This window comes from Schistocerca nitens, chromosome 5, assembly GCF_023898315.1.
Source record: "Schistocerca nitens isolate TAMUIC-IGC-003100 chromosome 5, iqSchNite1.1, whole genome shotgun sequence".
Lineage (NCBI taxonomy): Eukaryota > Metazoa > Arthropoda > Insecta > Orthoptera > Acrididae > Schistocerca > Schistocerca nitens.
The window spans coordinates 389,752,050-389,767,584 of NC_064618.1; the positions used below are offsets into that span (position 1 = coordinate 389,752,050).

At 44.9% G+C, this 15,535-nt stretch overlaps 1 pseudogene; it reads left to right on the top strand.

Moving 5' to 3' along the window:
• Positions 1–286: 286 nt before the first annotated feature.
• Positions 287–404, top strand: LOC126261347 (5S ribosomal RNA; annotated as a pseudogene).
• The last annotated feature ends 15,131 nt before the right edge of the window (positions 405–15,535 follow it).

Genomic DNA, 15,535 nt, shown 5'->3' on the forward strand with positions numbered 1-15,535 from the left:
AGAGTAGCACCAGCCTTCAGACAGAAGACCACAACAACAAACCAAACAGAAAAGCAGTTGGTGTCAAATGGTCCGATTAGGGAAAAGAGATCATTCTGAGAAATGAAAGAGTATCGGAAGAAGACGAAGTAAAATAAAAATAAATATTATCTTGATGTGGTCCTTAGTTGGCCTTTAACGAGTAAAAATTATAACAGTAACAATAGTAATAATAGTATTCAATTACACTGATTTCAGTAAACAAATATTAGTTCAATGTTTTATCTGCCAGAAAAGCAGCAGCTTGGCCAACGGCCTTACTGCAGTGGTAACACCGGTTCCCCTCAGATCACCGAAGATAAGCGCTGTCGGGCTGGGCTAGCACTTGGATGGGTGACCATCTGGTCTGCCGAGCGTTGTTGTTGGCAAGCGGGGTGCGCTCAACCCTTGTGAGGCAAACTGAGGAGCTGCTTGATTGAGAAGTAGCGACTCCAGTCTAGTAAATTGACATCGGCCGGTAGAGCGGTGTGCTGACTAAATGCCCCTCCATTTCCGCATCCAGTGGCGCTTGTGGGCTGAGAATGACACGGCGGCCGGTCGGTACCATTGGACCTTCATGGCCTCTTCGCGTGGAGTTTAGTTTAATTTTTAAAGGCGTAATTTATCGCTAACTGGAGTAGCCTGGATCACATATCGTGTGTTTATTGTGAAATAAGGAACTGAACTTTTGGTGATAACGCGCGGAAATAATTATTTACCTGGTCGCGGATCCCTTTTCAAAATTGCTTGCAACGTTTTACGTACTGCGTCTCTCCACTGTGCACTCGGGCCGTGCAGAGATTCCGGAGCAAGCTTTGTTTGGCCTCGACTGCTTCCCTTCCGCAGACTCGTTCCAGACGGCGTTGCGCTAACCAGGTCACGGTTGTGCCATCCTCGGTGTCAACAAACACTCCAGTCCCCTGCAAAACAGTTCCTGCCGGCCTCGCATCGCCTATGTCACAACACGCCACGACTTACGACCTTATTGTGTCGCCGCCTTCTGGAGCACTGTGCCATTGTTCCGACTGCAAGGATGATTTCGCCACTCCTATGCATAGCGACATAAAACCTCTCCATTCCAAGGTCCGGCCCCTTCTTCTTAACTGAGAGCATTCTATAGTGACATTTCGTTTCATTATTTCACTACCTTACCCCCTCCCGCCTCCTTACATCCGAGACACCGAATACTCGTCTGACATATGCAGCCAGTTATTAAACCTGTTCTCAGAGACAACAACATTTCTAAAGTTTTTGAAGTCCTCAGCTGCACATTTCCTGTATAAAGCAAATCCTTCCTACAGACATACTCTCTGTGGGTGTTGACACACGTTCCTCCGTATTATGCATCGTCAAAGGAAGGGGTGTAAGAAAGGGCGTTGACAGATAGGACGAAAATCTGGGAGAATAGATGATGTAAAAGGGCAAAAAAATGAAGAAAACGTAACAGTCTTATGTTGACCAGCGAGGCGTCCTTTCCCTCCTTCTGCACTTGTCGGGAGGAGACGCGACTCGTAATTATGTTCGTCCCCGTCAGTACGACGTGGAACAGGACCTGCAACTCTCCTAAAACACAGCTCCTCGCTTAGTTAAGAAATGTTCTATTGTTCGTCCGTAACAGTCTTATCAGTTTGTATTAACCGATCAATTGTTTGTCTTTTATCTTATGCCCGGCTACTTTCGTTGAGCCCGCATCTCGTGGTCGTGCGGTAGCGTTCTCGCTTCCCACGCCTGTGTTCCCGGGTTCGATTCCCGGCGGGGTCAGGGATTTTCTCTGCCTCGTGATGGCTGGGTGTTGTGTGCTGTCCTTAGGTTAGTTAGGTTTAAGTAGTTCTAAGTTCTAGGGGACTTATGACCACAGCAGTTGAGTCCCATAGTGCTCAGAGCCATTTAGTTTCGTTGAGAGGTGAAATCTTGGTTCTTAATCCTATCATTACGGTCGTTTTTCACATCATCCTTAGCGAGGATTAGTAATTGATGTTCGTAATTCCGTTGCTATGCCGTCGCTACGTCAAATTATTAAAACTGTCCAACGTAACTCCAGAGATCACTTATGTTGAAGTTATGTCCTTGTAACACGACGTAATGCTGATTTTTATATTATTCACGTTTCACTGTCTGTTATTCCTGCCTTCACACAGTCGCTTAAAATGTTTAAAAGACTCAATCACTAGCATAAACATACGTAATGTTATTCCTTGAATCATGTAGGCGACACATCTGATTTATCACTTGACTAATAGTTTATTAATCTTTTTGTAATTAATTGTTTGTCCCTATCATGCATACACACCGATATGTCATTCGAGATTGACTTCTCATCAATTCAGTAATCGTGACGTTGACAACTTTTGATTGAACGGCGTATTGGTTTTTCTTCATGACTTTGTATTATTGTGACCTACTCAAGACTACGAATAGTTTTCGTGTCACTGATCCATTACTATCAAGTTCCCAACTGTTCTTCAGTCCGAAGGTTAAGTCCAGTAAATCAGTATCACTCAATTAAAATCACCGTCGCGTTGATAACGGTAAAGATTACTTTATTCAGTCGAATGACTGAGTATGACTTTAGTCTCTCTCTCTCTCTAACTTTCACAATTAAAACAATCTAATAGCGTTTGCTTCCAGAATTGTACTCTAGAGCGACTCAAGAGCAACTAACTAAACATTTCCATATCCGAGTTGCATTGTACGCGCATTGAATTTCCTTTTCGATGCGGCTACAACTCTTTTCCATGGTAAATGTTATCTTTGACCGAATTACCTCCTTGAATTTAACCTTCGTTCATATGAATTGAAATTTATTCTATAGATGTTTAAAAGACAATGCATGACAACCCTTTCCTTTTATCTCCTCTTTTGTATGTTACTCTCAGTATTTAAGTGTTATCAAGTAGTAAAGGGTTTTTGCTATTTGGGGAGCAAAATAACTGATGATGGTCGAAGTAGAGAGGATATAAAATGTAGACTGGCAATGGCAAGGAAAGCGTTTGTTAACATCGAGTATAGATTTAAGTGTCAGGAAGTCGTTTCTGAAAGTATTTATATGGAGAGTAGCCATGTATGGAAGTGAAACATGGACGATAAATAGTTTAGACAGGAAGAGAATAGAAGCTTTTGAAATGTTGTGCTACAGAAGAATGCTGAAGATTAGATGGGTACATCACATAACTAATGAGGAGGTATTGAATAGGATTGGGGAGAAGAGGAGTTTGTGGCACAACTTGACTAGAAGAAGGGATCGGTTGGTAGGACATGTTCTGAGGCATCAAGGGATCACCAATTTAGTATTGGAGGGCAGCGTGGAGAGTAAAAATCATAGAGGGAGACCAAGAGATGAATACACCAAGCAGATTCAGAAGGATGTAGGTTGCAGTAGTTACTGGGAGATGAAGAAGCTTGCACAGGATAGAGTAGCATGGAGAGCTGCATCAAACCAGTCTCAGGACTGAAGACCACAACAACAACAGTTGTTAATCAAAACATTATCAGTGTAATTAATTTTTTTTTACCAATGGTTGTTGTCACTGTCAAGATGACTCACTTCCCTACTTTAAGTTTTCACGAAGTTTGTTAATTGGGGTTTTCTGTCCTTGGGCGTTACACCAGGCATCATAATTCCTCAGTTAAGGTGGAGAATAAATCGCTAACTAACACTAGAGAGATGAATTAGAGAAATAGATAAAGGAGTTAGACAAAAATATGCAAACACTGCGGGAAATGAGTGCTTGAACATGAATCCAGATTCTAGCCAAGATTGCTGGTTGTCCTGTTGTATCTGACTGCGAAAGGCATCTGTGCAGTGTCTTTTATACGTTGAAGCGTCGGTCGTGGTCAGAAAAGTGTTACGTATAACGGACGAAAGTGTCTGCTGAGTGATAGTAAAAGACAGTAACTGAAGAGGATTGTGACGAAAAATAAAACGACGACAGCTACAAAACTAATGCAGGTCTGTATGTCGCATTCGCAGTCTTCTGGCACAGTTTGCATCCCAGCAGTGTTTCGGTGGTGATCTGGGCAGCCATAACGTGGTATTCAACGGGCCACATGGTTTCTCTGCAACGTCGCATTACTCCTGAGGATTGTGTGAGCATTCTGGCAGGTCAGTTCCATCCCATGGTACAATGTTTGTTATTTAGTGCGACGCTGTGTTCCAAGACGACAGGGCCCTGTTCACACAGCCCGCACCGTCCAGCATGAGGATAAACTGTTGCATCTCCCTAGGCCATCACAGTTGCCGGATCTCAGTATTATTGAGTCATTATGGTCTACACTGGAGAGAAGCGAGCGTGATCGCTGTCCACCTCCATCATTATACCTCAACTTGTCACTATTTTGCAGGAGCAATAGTTTAAGATTCCCTTGAAAACCACACAGGACCTTTATTTATCCATTCCAAGACAATTGGAAGCTATTTTGAATGCCAACGGTTTTCCCACGCCGTATTAGACATGTTAATGTGTTTTTGGTGTTACCATATTTTAGTCCAACTCCTTGACATAATAATAAAATAATGACACGAAGCCAGCCGGAGTGGCCGTGCAGTTCTAGGCGCTACAGTCTGGCACCGAGCGACAGCTACGGTCGCAGATTCGAATCCTGCCTCGGGGGTGGATGTGTGTGATGTCCTTAGGTTAGTTAGGTTTAATTAGTTCTAAGTTCTAGGCGACTGATGACCTCAGAAGTTAAGTCGCATAGCGCTCAGAGCCATTTGAACCACTTTTAATGACACGAAATTAATCCAGAGCGTCGTGTACGGTATAAAACTAGTCATGAAGTGAAGGAATGAGCCGGAAAAGATTAGTGTTTCTGTAGAAATTAGGACTAGAGAAAAAGTTACACGTAAGGAATCTGTTTACATAATCTTTGCAAAAGTAGACAATTCAGCGAAACCGGAACAGTGCTTTAGTTGTTGTACTCCATTAAAAGGGAAAAAATAAGACATAAAAAACAAGGCATTTGATCTTTCAGCCTCCCCTGAACCACTTCTGATTTTCTGATGCCGCTGTACGAGTGCCAGTTGTGTCTCAAGCGACACAAGCGAAAACAACCCATTTCAACGTTCATTAAATTTATAATTATTTTAAAAACCTTCCAGCGATCCAAGAAATGACAAGTAGTATACACTGAAGCGCCAAAGAAACTGGTATAGGCACGAGTATTCAAGTATATTCTCGTAGATATGTAAATATCTCATACGTCTAGGCAGAATACGGCGCTGCGGTCGGCAACGCCTATACAACACAAGTTCAAAAAAATTGTTCAAATGGCTCTGAGCACTATGGGACTTAACATCAATGGTCATCAGTCCCCTAGAACTTAGAACTACTTAAACCTAACTAACCTAAGGACATCACACAACACCCACTCATCACGAGGCAGAGAAAATCCCTGACCCCGCCGGGAATCGAACCCGAGAACCCAGGCGCGGGAAGCGAGAACGTTACCGCACGACCACGAGCTGCGGACTAACACAAGTGTCTGCCCCAGTTGTTAGATAGGTTCCTGCTGCTACAATAGCAGCTTATCAAGATTTAAGAGAGTTTGAACGTGGTGTTATAGTCGGCACACGAGCGATGGAACACAGCGTCTCCAAAGTAGCTATGAAGTGGGTATTTTCCCCTACGACCATTTGACGACTGTACCGTGAAATACCGGAAATCCGGTAAAACTTAAAATCTCCGACATCGATGCGGCTGGAAAAATGTCCTGCAAGAACTGGACCAACGACGACTGAGGAGAATCCTTCAGCGCCACAGAAGTCCATCCCTTTCGCAAACTGCTGCGGATTTCAGTGCTGGGCCATCAACAAGTGTCAGCGTGCGAACCATAACAACGATACATCATCGATATGGGCTTTCGGAGCCGAGGGCCAACTCATGTACGCTTGATAACTGCACGACACAAAGCTTTACGCCTCGCCTGGGCCCGCCAACACCGACATTGGACTGTTGATGACTGGAAACATGCTGCCTGGTGGGACGAGTCTCGTTTCAAATTGTATCGAGCGGATGGACGTGAACGGGTATGGAGATAACCTCCTGAATCCATGGACCCTGCATGTCAGCAGGGGACTACTGAAGCTGGTGGAGGCTGTGTAATGGTGTGGGGCATATGCTGTTGGAGTGATACTGGACCCCTGATACGTCTAGATACGACTTTAATAGGTGACACGTACTTAAGCATCCTGTCTGATCACCTGCATCCATTCACGTGCATTGTACATCCCGACGAAATTGAGCGATTCCAGCAGGACAGTGTGACACCCTACACGTCCAAAACTGCTACAGAATGGCTCCAGGAACACACTTCTGAGTTTAAACACTTCCACTGGTCACCAGACTCCCCAGACATGAAAATTATTGAGCATATTTGGGATGCCTTACAATATACTGTTCAGAAGACATCTCCCCCTCCTCATACTCTTACGGATTCATGGACAACCCAGCAGGATTCATGGTGTCAATTTCCTCCAGCACTACTTCAGACATTAGTCGAGCCCATGACATGTCATGTTGCAGCACTTCCGCGTCCTCACGGGACCCTACACGGTGGTCGCTCATGTCGGCACCAATGATGTGTGTCGCTATGGATCGGAGGAAATCCTCTCTGGCTTCCGGCGGCTATCTGATTTGGTGAAAACTGCCAGTCTCGCTAGCGGGATGAAAGCAGAGCTCACCATCTGCAGCATCGTCGACAGGACTGACTGCGGACCTTTGGTACAGAGCCGAGTGGAGGGTCTGAATCAGAGGCTGAGACGGTTCGGCGACCATGTGGGCTGCAGATTCCTCGACTTGCGCCATAGGGTGGTGGGGTTTCGGGTTTCGCTGGATAGGTCAGGAGTCCACTACACGCAACAAGCGGCTACACGGGTAGCAGGGGTTGTGTGGCGTGGGCTGGGCGGTTTTTTGGGTTAGATGGCCTCGTGCAACTACAGAAAGGGCAGCAGCCTCAAAGGGTGCGGGGCAAAGTCAGGACATGCGGGGGCCAAGCAGCAATCGGTATTGTAACTCTCAACTGTCGAAGCTGCGTTGGTAAAGTACCGGAACTTCAAGCGCTGATAGAAAGCACCGAAGCTGAAATCGTTATAGGTACAGAAAGCTGGCTGAAGCCAGAGATAAATTCTGCCGAAATTTTTACAAAGGTACAGACGGTGTTTAGAAAGGATAGATTGCATGCAGCCGGTGGTGGAGTGTTCGTCGCTGTTAGTAGTAGTTTATCCTGTAGTGAAGTAGAAGTGGATAGTTCCTGTGAATTATTATGGGTGGAAGTTACACTCAACAACCGAGCTAGGTTAATAGTTGGCTCCTTTTACCGACCTCCCGACTCAGCAGCATTAGTGGCAGAACAACTGTGAGAAAATTTGGAATACATTAAACATAAATTTTCTCAGCATATTATAGTCAGGTGGAGATTTCAATTTACCAGATATAGACTAGGACACTCAGATGCTTAGGACGGGTGGTAGGGACAGAGCATCGAGTGACATTATACTGAGTGTACTATCCGAAAATTACCTCGAGCAATTAAACAGAGAACCGACTCGTGGAGATAACATCTTGGACCTACTGATAACAAACAGACCCGAACTTTTCGACTCTATAAGTGCAGAACAGGGAATCAGTGATCATAAGGCCGTTGCAGCATCCCTGAATATGGAAGTTAATACGAATATAAAAAAAGGGAGGAAGGTTTATCTGTTTAGCAAGAGTAATAGAAGGCAGATTTCAGACTACCTAACAGATCAAAACGAAAATTTCTGTTCCGACACTGACAATGTTGAGTGTTTATGGAAAAAGTTCAAGGCAATCGCCGGCCGGAGTGGCCGTGCGGTTCTAGGCGCTACAGTCTGGAGCCGAGCGACAGCTACGGTCGCAGGTTCGAATCCTGCCTCGAGCATGGATGTGTGTGATGTCCTTAGGTTAGTTAGGTTTAATTAGTTCTAAGTTCTAGGCGACTGATGACCTCAGAAGTTAAGTTGCATAGTGCTCAGAGCCATTTGAACCATTTTTTAAGGCAATCGTAAAATGCGTTTTAGACAGATACGTGCCGAGTAAAACTGTTAGGGACGGGAAAAACCCACCGTGGCTCAACAACAAAGTTAGGAAACTGCTGCGAAAGCAAAGAGAGCTTCACTCCAAGTGTAAACGCAGCCAAAACCTCTCAGACAAACAGAAGCTAAACGATGTCAAAGTTAGCGTAAGGAGGGCTATGCGTGAAGCGTTCAGTAAATTCGAAAGTAAAATTCTATGTACCGACTTGACAGAAAATCCTAGGAAGTTCTGGTCTTACGTTAAATCAGTAAGTGGCTCGGAACAGCATGTCCAGACACTCCGGGATAATGATGGAATTGAAACAGAGGATGACACGCGTAAAGCTGAAATACTAAACTCCTTTTTCCAAAGCTGTTTCACAGAGGGAGACCGCACTGCAGCTCCTTCTCTAAATCCTCGCACAAACGAAAAAATGGCTGACATCGAAATAAGTGTCCAAGGAATAGAAAAGCAACTGGAATCACTCAACAGAGGAAAGTCCACTAGACCTGACGGGATACCAATTCGATTCTACACAGAGTACGCGAAAGAACTTGCCCCCCTTCTAACAGCCGCTTGCCCCCCTTCTAACAGCCGTGTACCGCAAGTCTCTAGCGGAACGGAAGGTTCCAAATGATTGGAAAAGAGAACAGGTAGTCCCAGTTTTCGAGAAGGGTCGTCGAGCAGATGCGCAAAACTATAGACCTATATCTGTGACATCGATCTGTTGTAGAATTTTAGAACATGTTTTTTGATCGCGTATCATGTCGTTTTTGGAAACCCAGAATCTACTCTGTAGGAATCAACATGGATTCCGGAAACAGCGATCGTGTGAGACCCAACTCGCTTTATTTGTTCATGAGACCCAGAAAATATTAGATACAGGCTCCCAGGTAGACGCTATTTTCCTTGAGTTCCGGAAGGCGTTCGATACAGTTCCTCACTGTCGCCTGATAAACAAAGTAAGAGCCTACGCAATATCAGACCAGCTGTGTGGCTGGATTGAAGAGTTTTTAGCAAACAGAACACAGCATGTTGTTATCAATGGAGAGACGTCTACAGACGTTAAAGTAACCTCTGGCGTGCCACAGGGGAGTGTTATGGGACCATTGCTTTTCACAATATATATAAATGACCTAGTAGATAGTGTCGGACGTTCCATGCGGCTTTTCGCGGATGATGCTGTAGTATACAGAGAAGTTGCAGCATTAGAAAATTGTAGCGAAATGCAGAAAGATCTGCAGCGGATAGGCACTTGGTGCAGGGAGTTGCAACTGACCCTTAACATAGACAAATGTAATGTATTGCGAATACATAGAAAGAAGGGTCCTTTATTGTATGATTATATGATAGCGGAACAAACACTGCTAGCAGTTACTTCTGTAAAATATCTGGGAGTATGCGTGCGGAACGATTTGATGTGGAATGATCATATCAAGTTAATTGTTGGTAAGGCGGGTACCAGGTTGAGGTTCATTGGGAGAGCCCTTAGAAAATGTAGTCCATCAACAAAGGAGGTGGCTTACAAAACACTCGTTCGACTATACTTGAGTATTGCTCATCAGTGTGGGATCCGTACCAGATCGGGTTGACGGAGGAGATAGAGAAGATCCAAAGAAGAGCGGCGCGTTTCGTCGCATGGTTAATTGGTAACCGTGATAGCGTTACGGAGATGTTTAGCAAACTCAAGTGGCAGACTCTGCAAGAGAGGCGCTCTGCATCGCGGTGTAGCTTGCTCGCCAGGTTTCGAGAGGGTGCGTTTCTGGATGAGGTATCGAATATATTGCTTCCCCCTACTTATACCTCCCGAGGAGATCACGAATGCAAAATTAGAGAGATTAGAGCGCACACGGAGGCTTTCAGACAGTCGTTCTTCCCGCGAACCATACGCGACTGGAACAGGGAAGGGAGGTAATGACAGTGGCACGTAAAGTGCCCTCCGCCACACACCGTTGGGTGGCTTGCGGAGTATAAATGTAGATGTAGACGTAGATGTAGGTATTGGCTCTTCAGTGTATGAGGGAGGGATAGAAGTGGAGACCCCAAATAATATGTCGCCTGTCAGGGAAAATGGAGGGGGTGCAAAATGATACGTCTCTTGCATGTAAAAATGTTCTCTTACTGGCCTTGCTTTGTACTGCTTGTCCCTAGCGCAGATAAATTTAAACGATAAATAAAAGAACCCAGTAGGACAAATACGAAGACGGGGTTGAAATTCAGATGCAACAGATGTAAATTAATGTACGAGAGTCGTTCCGAAAATAATGCCTACTACTTTTTTGCGGTGCCTTTGGATGTCACCGCCAGATGTCGCTGACGTAGTGCTAATGCTTGAACCTCCCTCTTTCATTTGTAGGTGGTTCCGTTGTTCTGCGGTAGTTGGTGCCAACAGAGGAGCGTTCCAGAACGGAGTGTGATATGGACGCGCGTATAAAACAGCAATGTATAACTGAATTCCTCACTACTGAAGACAGTGCGACAATTGAAATCCATTGACGCTTGCTAAAGGAGACGATATGATATACGTGAGAAAGGTGAGGCTTTGGGTAAGACATTTTCAAGGTGGTGAAAATGGTGTGCAAGACAAGCCCAGTCGTCCCTTCACAGCTGTCATCCCTCGCAATGAAGAGCGCCTTGATCAGCTCAATCGTATTGATCAGCTGATAAAGATCATGGAATTGTGTGGGAAGCTGAATGTGAATGTCGACTGTAATGACTTGGAAACAATTTTGGAACATCTTGGTTATTGGAAAGTCTGTTCGAGATGGTTTCCGAGGCTGCTTACAGAAGAACAAAAAATTCAGCGAACGGAAATTTGTTGGGACCTGCTGGTCCAATATGAAGCTGAAGGTGACAATTTTCTAAAGAGCATCGTCACCGGAGATGAGTCGTGGTGTCACCACTACGGGCCGGAATCCAAAAGACATTCCATGGAATGACGACATGCGAATTCTCCATCAAAGGAAAACTTCAAGAGACAGCTGTCAGCAGGCAAAGTGATGTGCACAGTCTTCCGGCATAGCCAAGGTGTGGTTCTTTTGGGTGTACTGTAACCTGGAGAAACTGCCAATTCAGCACTTTACAAGACGACACAGACTAAGCTGAAAGCCCGAATTTGCAGGCTAAAGCTAGAGAACAAGACCAACTTTCATCTGCAACATGATAATGCCAGGCCCCACACCAGTGTTGCGACCAAGCAACTCATTGAAAAACTGGGCTGAGCTGTCCTACCACACCCACCGCACAGTTCCGATTTAGTGCTTTCAGACTACCATCACTTTGGGCCTCTGAAAGATAGACTACGTGGCGAACATTTTCAAGACTCGGTGCTGTTGTCAAAGCTGTAAGAAAGCCTCAGCTGGTTCCGATTTTTACAAGCTCAGCATGCAGCTCTGTTTCACTGTTGTCAAAAGTGCACAACGAATAGTGATGACTGTGTGGAAAAATGTCAATCTTTATCTGAAATATTGCTCTATTTCGTTGTGCTGTTGTGATTTATGTATCTCCTGTAGTTTCCATAAATAAAAATAGAAGCAATTACTTTCTGAACGACCTACGTACAACCAAAATGCCGCAAACAACGAAAAAGAAGAAAATAAATAAATAATAGACCAGTGCACATTAACAACAAAGTCATAGAGTCTGCAGATGAGTTTTTATATTTAGGAAAGTTGGAGATGACGACTAGATGGACAAGAAAAGAAATAAGCAGAAGACTAACAATGGCTCAAAAATGGCTCTGAGCACTATGGGACTTAACTTCTGAGGTAATCAGTCCCCTAAAACTTAGAACTACTTAAACCTAACTAACCTAAGGACATCACACACATCCATGCCCTAGGCAGGATTCGAACCTGCGACCGTAGCGGTCGCGCGGCTCCAGACTGTAGCGCCTAGAACCGCTCGGCCACTCCGGCCGGCGACTAACAATGACCACGAGTGCTTCTGTTAACTACACTATGTGATCAAAAGTACCCGGACACCTGTCTGAAAATGACTTACAAGTTCGTGGCACCCTCCATCGGTAATGCTGGAATTCAATATGGTGTTTGCCCACCCTTAGCCTTGATTATAACCTCCACTATCGCAGGCATACGTTCAATCTGGTGCTGGAAGGTCTCTTGAGGAATGGCAGCCCATTTTCACGAAGTGCTGCACTGAGGAGAAGCATGACACGACGTCGGCGTTCCAAAACATCCCAAAGGTGTTCTATAGGATTCAGGTCAAGCCGTGCATTATGAACAGGTGCTCGATCGTGTTGAAAGATGCAATCGCCAACCCCAATTTGCTCTTCAACAGTACTAAACACGAAGGTGTTTAAAACATCAACGTAGGCCTGTGCTGTGATAGTGCTACGCAAAACAACGAGGGGTGGAAGCCCCCTCCATGAAAAACACGATCACACCATAACACCACCGCCTCCGAATTTTATTGTTGGCACTACATACGCTGACAGATGACTTTCACCGGGCATTCGCCATACCCACACCCTACCATCGGATCGCCATATTGTGTACCGCGATTCATCAATCCACACAACGTCTTTCCACTGTTCAATCGTCCATTGTTTACGCTCCTTACACCAAGCAAGGCGTCGTTTGGCATTTGCCGGCGTGATGTGTGGCTTCTCGACAATGAAATCCAAGTTTTCTCACCTCTAGCCTAACTGTCGTAGTACTTGCAGTGGATGCTGATGCAGTTTGGAATTTCTGTGTGATGATCTGGATTGATATCTGCCTATTACACATTACGACCCTCTTCTCCGTCAGTCAATAGGCGAGGTCGGCCTCCACGCTTTTGTACTGTACGTGTCCCTTCATGTTTCCACTTCACTATCACATCGGAAGCAGTGGACCTAGGGATGTTTAGGAGTGTGGAAATCTCGCGTACAGACTTATGACACAGTGACACTCAATCACCTTACCACGTTCGAAGTCCGTGAGTTCCGTGGAGCGCCCCATTCTGCTCTCTCATGATGTCTATTGACTACTGAGGTCGCTGATATGGAGTACCTGGCAGTAGGTGGCGGCGCAATGCACCTAATATGGAAAACATACATTTGGGGAGTGTCCGGATACTTTAGATCACATAGTGTTAATTGGGTTTTCAGAATTGAGCTAGAAATGAGTCTGAAATAGTAAGTTCAGAATCACAGCGTCTTGTAATGTTTGACTTATGGCACTGAGAAATGCACCTTCCATGGGAAAACTGTTCTGAAACTCAGGGATGATCGACGAATAATGCGGAGATGTGTGTTATGATACAGACGAAAAAAGAACTCAGGGAACGGCTTGGCATGGAAGACGTAATTAGTACTGTAATTAAACTGAAATGGAGAGGGCTTGTAACGCACAGTCAAGTAAATAGATGGTAAGTCAACCAAGGAAATATTTTAGTTGATTTCATTATGTAAGAGAAATGACTTATAACTTAAGAAAGATTGGTAGATCACATTAAAAACACCAAGGAAAAGCATAGGTGTGTATAGCTAAAGGGTGCAATCCATGAAGGAGTTTAGAGGAGGTCGTCATTCAGCACTGAATGTCATGTAACAGTCACCGCCTATGATGATGATGATGATGATGATGATGATGTATAAATCGATTGGCATTCCATCACTTTCCCCCAGCGCTATAATGGGCTTTATTACTACTGATACAAAACTTTAAAAAACCTTACGTAAGTCACGCATATATTGATTTAATTGTTACTAAAGGTATAACACTGCGAAACTGAAAGTTAAAAACTCAGAGTCTTTGTTGCCGCGATTCATGGCTCTCAAGTAGCATGTGAAAAGAGTAAGAACTGCAAACTGTTTTTGTTGATTGTCATGGCAGTTGTATCATGGATCAGTTCTGTGGCATTTCCAGCAATTGACATCACAAGCGTCTGTATTCCAGATCTTTGGTTAATTATTTCACCTCAGTGAAACCGAAGTATCGTGTGATTTACGGTATCATCGGTTAGCATACGAGTATAGTACCCTGGTTTGCAAAACATTAGGATGACAATAACTTTCGCATGCAGTAACATAGCTACATGAAACTTGGACAATACCTTGAAAGAACTACCACAGTGTAGTAAAGGAGGTAACTGAAAGAAATACACAACGAGACGATCACACATTAATTAGGAAGCACTGTTTGCATACCGTGCGGAGTGACCGCGCGGTTAGAGGTGCCATGTCACTCATTGCGCGGCCTCTCCCAAAAAATGGCTCAAATGGCACTAATCACCATGGGGCTTAACATCTGAGGTCATCAGTCCCCTAGAACTTAGAACTACTTAAACCAACTAACCTAAGGACATCACACACATCCATGCCCGAGGCAGGATTCGAACCTGCGACCGCAGCTGCAGCGCGGTTCTGGACTGAAGCGCCTAGATCCGCTCGGCCACAACGACCGGTGCGGCCTCTCTCGCCGGATGTTCGAGTCCTCCCTCAGGCATAGATGTGTGTGTTGTTATTACCATAAGTTAGTTTAAGTAGTGTGTAAATCTAGGGACCGATGACGTTAGCAGTTTGGTCCCTTAGGAATTTACACACTTTGAACTATTTACACTGAAGTCATCGCATTTTATCATGGTCCCCTGGACATTACAAAACATGGGGCGCGGCTCTTAATAGGGTACGTGATCATTAAGAACGGCTATGAATGCTCTGAAAAGCGCTCCCAAGCTGACCACAAGGTTGGTAAGGAGTATTTGTTGCAGGGCATTCCATTCCTCCACCAGCGTGGTTGGCAACTGCTGACTATCGTTGGTACATGAGAACATTCTGCAGCATGTCTCCCCAATTCAACCGACATGTGCTCAATGCGATTTAAGTAAGAGGAAAGGCCAGGCCAGTCCATTCGCTGAATATCCGAAACGTCTTCCACCTGCGCTAGCCGATTTAGTCGCTTATTGTCTTCCTTGAAAATCAAGCCAGGGCCGTATGCATCCCTGACACACATGGGGAAGGAATCCAGTGTCTCAATAACATTAATCAGTGAGTGTACTGTGTTCAAAGATCTGAAGGTCAGTCTGCCCATGCAACATTATACCTCCTCATACCATAAAACCTGGACGACCAAACCGGTCATGTTCAACAATGTTCCTGGGTGCTGATTGCATGATGTACTCCCACTTCGTTCATCAGGGAGAGAGACCATAAACATGCAGTCGGTGTGCCACTGTGCCTCGCAGTCCTGTTAAATGTAATTACAATACACTCGCTATTTGACGTGGATCCTTCTTGCCTGTTTCGCAATGTATCGGTCATTTGCTGCTGTAGCAGACCGTTGACTACTGTAGTAAGATAAAGTGGGTACTGGCGCGTTTTGTTAGTGCTGGTTGCATACATTCAGGGACAAACTTGATTGATTTATGACCCCCTCAACTCCCCATAACCTATGGTTCTGTCAAGTGGTTTATGATCCCCCTGAGAGATGATTTACGACCCCTCTGAGAAACCCCCAGCCTGCGGCTTCCTTTCTTCCTCC